This window comes from Thalassophryne amazonica, chromosome 12 (assembly GCF_902500255.1).
Source record: "Thalassophryne amazonica chromosome 12, fThaAma1.1, whole genome shotgun sequence".
Lineage (NCBI taxonomy): Eukaryota > Metazoa > Chordata > Actinopteri > Batrachoidiformes > Batrachoididae > Thalassophryne > Thalassophryne amazonica.
Genome location: NC_047114.1, coordinates 26,886,834 through 26,892,833, shown reverse-complemented (window position 1 = coordinate 26,892,833; position 6,000 = coordinate 26,886,834). Strand labels below are relative to the sequence as shown.

Genomic DNA, 6,000 nt, shown 5'->3' with positions numbered 1-6,000 from the left:
ACCTTGAAATGCTTTTTACGGAGCCCCTCCTTAGTTGCCCTGGCTGTGTGTTTGGGGTCATTGTCATGCTGGAAGACCCAGCCATGACCCATCTTTAATGCTCTTACTGAGGGAAGGAGGCTGTTTGCCATAATCTCGCAATACATGACCCCATCCATCCTCCCTTCAATACGGTGCAGTCGTCCTGTCCCCTTTGCAGAAGAGCACCCCCAGAGTATGATTTTTCCACCCCCAATGCTTCACGGTTGGGATGGTTTTCTTGGGGTTGTTCTCATCCTCTAAACATGGTAAGTGGAGTTGATTCCAAAAAGCTCTATTCTGGTCTCATCTGACCACATGACCTTCTCCCATGCTTCCTCTGAATCATCCAGATGGTCACTGGTGAACTTCAAATGGGCCTGGACATGTGCTGGCTTGAGCAGGGGGGCCTTGCTGCCCTGCAGGATTTTAAACCATGACAGCATCATGTGTTACTAATGTAATCTTCAGGTCATTGACCAGGTCCCCCTGGTGTAGTTCTGAGCTTTCTCAGAATCATCCTTACCCCACAAAGTGAGATCTTGCATGGATTCCCAGACTGAGGGAGATTGACAGTCATCTTGTGTTTCTTTCACTTTCTAATAAATAATTATAACAGTTGTTGTCTTCTACCAAGCTGCTTGCCTGTTGTTCTGTAGTCCATCCCAGCCTTGTGCAGGTCTACAGTTTTGTCCCTGGTGTCCTTAGACAGCTCTTTGATCTTGGCTATGGTGGACATGTAACCCACATAAACTGTGCGTTAAAAAAATAAATAAAACTCTAAATTCCTCTCGTAATGCGTCAGTGAATGCAACAACCCCCTCTCTGACAGACGTGTGGGAGAGGAGGCTTCAGGACGGCTGCATCAAGAAGTTAATATCCGCTGACGCTGGGGTTCGCGCTGTGGGAGCGTTTCCTAAACGGAATTGGCCAGGTGATTTCTGTTGGGGAAAAAAAAAACCAACACCCGTTTGATGGCGAGCTTAGCCCTGAAAAGTGCCTGAGACCCTACACAGCCTCAGCTACTGTATGGTAGGAGGCTGATGCAGCCGTTCCTCTCCAACTTCTGTTCACTCTCTCGGTTCCACCAACTGCCTATGAACTTTATGGACAATATCAACCACTGTCCTGTTGAACGTCATGGACAATTAAACCACATCAATTGCAGGAACTACACATTTATTTTTTTGGAATCTTGAGAGACTGTTCCATTTCCACTCTGGACAAGCAAAAGTTGTATTTTCTGTTGAACAGAGCTGTGTGTGTATTTGTGTTTGGAATATTGGTTTTGACTAGAAAACTGTCTTTTTCCTTGTGGGGAAAAAAAGTCTACCTCATCTGCAGATTGTATATATTGTAAATATTTTTCTATTCACTATTTGCACTTAATAATAAGGCATCCGCCACATAAACTAAAATCCCTGTCTGTGTATTTGCTGTTCCTATACCTCCCAGAGCCGTATCTTATCTTCTGAACTAGCCCAACATCTGACAAACTCATAATCCCAAATCCAAAATGTTCTTATAGGTTATATAAAAGGAAAAATGTGGCGTTAGCCAGCCAGGAGGTTGTGGAACAGTAAATTATATTTTTCATTAAATCTCACCAATTCACAGAAAATATGGATTTATTTCAGTCGCTCGGTATTAAAATTTTACTTGAGTACGGAGCTATAGAGCAGTCTTTGACAATAAATGCACCTCAAAGTGAATATAATGACCTGCTTGTTGTTGAATTTAAAACTGGGTCATCTTTTAATTTATTGGGTCCGATCTTGCCATATACTTTTAAATCTGTGAATAATGAATACTGCGTTAAAAGCTTAGCTAAAGTTTACGCTGCGAATGTAGGTTGCACCAAGACAAAGACTTATTTAGCTGACTTAGAGGAAGTTGCTAAACTGTCTGGACAAGACTTCACAGAAGTGCTTCAGGTTTTAATGGTCCAAATAAATGATGCTGTTGCAGAGCGTCGCCCAGCTAAAACAGAAGGAAAGATTCCTCCAGAAATCAAAATGGCTGCTACTGCTCCTCCTCAACATATTCACAACATGGCTGCGTCTTCCCCAACGCCTGCACCTAAAATAAATATATCTGCTGCCGATTTAAATCCATCTGAGGTGCAGAGGTATGTTGTGGAACACATTGTTAAGAGTGATGATTTAAATGTACGCTCCCCTCACAGACTCCGCATATTCTCTGGAAAAACACCACGCCCACAGCATGAAGTGGATTTTGACACATGGCGTTCAGCTGTTGATATCATCCTTCAAGACCCAGCAATATCGGAACTCCAAAAGTCGAGATACATCATGGACAGCTTACTACCACCTGCTGTGGACATTGTGAAACATCTCAGCCCAGATTTGTCTGCTGAAATCTATATCCAGCACCTTGACTCAGCCTATGGAACCGTACAGGACGGGAAGGAATTGTATGTTAAATTCATGGATACCTGTCAGGATGAGGGGGAGAAACCATCTGTTTACTTACAAAGACTGCAAGTAGCTCTTAGTCTGGCTGTGAAGCGTGGAGGAGTAAGGCCCAGTGACGTGAATAGGCACCTGCTTAATCAGTTTTGTAGAGGATGCTGGAATAACAATTTAATCTCAGAACTCCAGTTAAAACAACGCAAATTCTCTTGCTGAGAACAGAAGAAGACCGGGAAGCCAGTAAAGCTGAACGGATGAAACACCATCTTGGAACAACACAAAAAGTTTCTGTGAAAACACAGCAGGTGAAGAGGAGAAAGCAGTTTGTGCTGCATTGTCCACTTTCACAAAACAGATGGCAGGAATACAACAGCAACTAGCTGCTCTGACTGTCTCCAAATCCTCCAGCTCATTCCAGCCCCTTACTCCGAGACACTCTCACACTCAAAAGACTCACCAGAAACCAAGAATTGTACTTTCAATTCCAAAACCCGGATTTTGCTTCCACTGTGGAGAAGATGGACACATAAGACCACAATGTCAGAATCCTCCCAACCAAACACTCGTTAACACAAAGCGCAAACAGTTCAATGAAAGAAAACAGAAATGGCAAAGACAAAATCCTTCCTCTCATGAGTCTTTAAACTAGAATCAGTTCCTGTTGAGGGACACACAGGAACTGTGCAGGACCCACCCTGTCCCGAAGCAAAGAAGAGGAATGTCAGTTGTGCAGAGCTACAACAAACCAGTCCAGGGCCAGAAACAACGCTGCCCCGAGGACTGATTGGATCCAGGTGCACATCTGAAGTCAGTATTGCCAGTCAGACCTACCAGTGCCTGCTTGACACCGGATCACAAGTGACCACAGTGCCTGTATCATTTTATAATAAATATCTTCATGAACATCCAATACAACTGTTACAAGACCTATTACAAGTTGAAGGTGCTGCAGGTCAAAAGGTTCCTTACCTCGGCAATGTCAACATTTCCATCAAGTTTCCCAAAGATTTCATCAGTGAAGACTATGAACTGTCGACCCTTGCCTTTGTTGTCCCAGATACACACCCTGACTCTCCAGCCACTGTACTTATTGGCATGAATACATTTGAACCACTTTACAAGCAGTATGTTGACAAACATTCTACATTCCAACCCAGTGAACATGGATATAGAGCCGTATTAAAGATTCTACAGCTTTCACACCAACAGGACAGCCATGACAGTATTGGTGTTGTAAGGCTTCTAAGTAAGACCCCAGTGCGTGTTCTGGCCGAAAGCACCATTGTGATCGAGGGCTCTGCTAAAGTCCCTACTCCACAGTTTCACCGCAGTGTTCTGATGCGACATCCTGCTACCTCCCTCCCTGGCGGCTTGTGTGTCAGCAGCTGCCTAATATCCTTTCCAGTCCGTCCTCCATACAAGGTTCCAGTGGTACTTACCAACGAATCAGAACAAGACGTATACATCCCACCCTTCACTGTTGTTGCTGACCTGGAAATGTACCAGTGTGTGATCTCAGAACATCATGTGACTAAGCCAACAGGTCAGAACCCACCATCCAACTTAAATCTTGATTTTGGCGATTCACCACTGTCACTTGAATGGAAAAAACGGATAACTGAGAAACTCAATGCCATTTCAGAAGTATTTTCACGACATGACATGGACTTTGGTTGCACTTCCGTTGTGAAACATAACATACCACTCCACGACAATACACCTTTCAAACAACGAGCCCGGCCTATCCATCCTCAAGATTTCGAAGCTGTCCGTCACCACCTACGTGAGCTTCTGGAGGCCGGTGTTATACAGAAATCCTCATCGCCTTTTGCGTCACCTGTCGTGGTTGTGAAGAAGAAAAATGGTGAAGTCCGATTGTGCATTGACTATCGGAAACTTAATCTTCAAACGATAAAAGATGCATATCCTCTACCAAATCTGGAAGAATCATTTTCTGCTCTTTGTGGTTCCAAATGGTTCTCAGTACTCGACCTAAAGTCTGGTTACTATCAGATCGAGATGTGTGACGAAGATAAGGCCAAGACCGCCTTTGTGACCCCACTTGGCTTTTGGGAGTTTACAAGAATGCCCCAAGCACGTTCCAGCGCTTGATGGAGTGCTGCATGGGAAACCTTCATCTAAGAGAAGTGCTGGTATTCTTGGATGACATAATTGTATTCTCAGATACTTTAGAAGAGCATGAACGAAGGCTCTTGAGTACTGAACAGACTCCGTGAATATGGGCTAAAATTATCACCTGAAAAATGCAGACTATTCCAGACTTCAGTTCGTTACCTGGGCCACATTGTATCTGAAAATGGTGTTCAAACAGATCCAGAAAAAATTTAAACAATAAAAACCTGGCCAGTTCCAACAACCTTGAAACAACTGAGATCTTTCCTTGGCTTCACAGGATATTACCGCCGATTCATAAAAGATTACTCTATCATTTCAAGACCATTAAACAATCTGACCCGGGGGTATGCACCTGTCCGAAAACCAAAGCGCCCACGAACCAACAATTCGCCTGTTTATTCTCCAACCCAGCCTTTTGGACGGAGATGGGATCACAACTGCCAGCTTGCCTTTGAGACTTTGATTGAGAAATTAACAACCACTCCAGTGCTTGGGTTCACTGACCCATCTCGTCCATACATCCTTCATACTGATGCCAGTGTAACAGGACTAGGAGCAGCCCTATATCAGGAACAAGATGGGAGACTCAGTCATCGCATATGCCAGCCGTGGGCTATCACACAGTGAAACCCATTACCCTGCCCATAAACTTGAATTTCTTGCCCTGAAATGGAGTGTGACAGAAAAGTTCAAAGATTATCTGTATGGTGTCGATTTCACAGTGGTAACAGACAGCAACCCGCTGACTTATATTCTAACTACAGCCAAGTTGGATGCCACTGGACACCGTTGGTTGGCTGCATTATCTACCTATTCATTTAAACTCTTGTACCGAGCAGGAAATCAAAACTGTGATGCAGATGCTTTGTCACGTCGACCACACCCTTTTTCCAGTGACGACATCCCAAAAGATACTGAACTCATTCACCAGTTCATCTCTCAGCATACTGCCGGCACCAATACCATTTCAGAGGAAATTGTTGAAGCCATTTGCCAGAGTCACCTCATCCGAGCCACCCAGCCACATGACAACAATCAGGTTTCGTTTACACTTGTTGAAACGATGTCAGCCACTGTAGATACCATCTCTGAAAGTTACAACTCCGAAGACCCCCAGTTTCCAGTCATGCCAGTTTTTGATATAAAAGATATAAAAGAGCATGTCATAGGTATTAAAGGCATTGCGCTGCGGTGGTTTGAATCATATTTGTCTAATAGATTACAGTTTGTTCATGTAAATGGGGAATCTTCTTCACAGACTAAAGTTAATTATGGAGTTCCACAAGGTTCTGTGCTAGGACCAATTTTATTCACTTTATACATGCTTCCCTTGGGCAGTATTATTAGACGGTATTGCTTAAATTTTCATTGTTACGCAGATGATACCCAGCTTTATCTATCCATGAAGCCAGAG

General features: G+C 43.8%; 1 protein-coding gene across 1 annotated transcript in view; it reads left to right on the top strand.

Moving 5' to 3' along the window:
• The first annotated feature begins 5,509 nt into the window (after window positions 1-5,509).
• LOC117522404 (small conductance calcium-activated potassium channel protein 2-like) overlaps window positions 5,510-6,000 on the top strand; it is a 41,861-nt gene continuing 41,370 nt past the window's right edge. The window contains exon 1 of the mRNA XM_034183797.1: window positions 5,510-5,516. The gene's annotated coding sequence lies outside the window, so the exon portion shown is untranslated. The remainder of the gene's footprint in view (window positions 5,517-6,000) is intronic.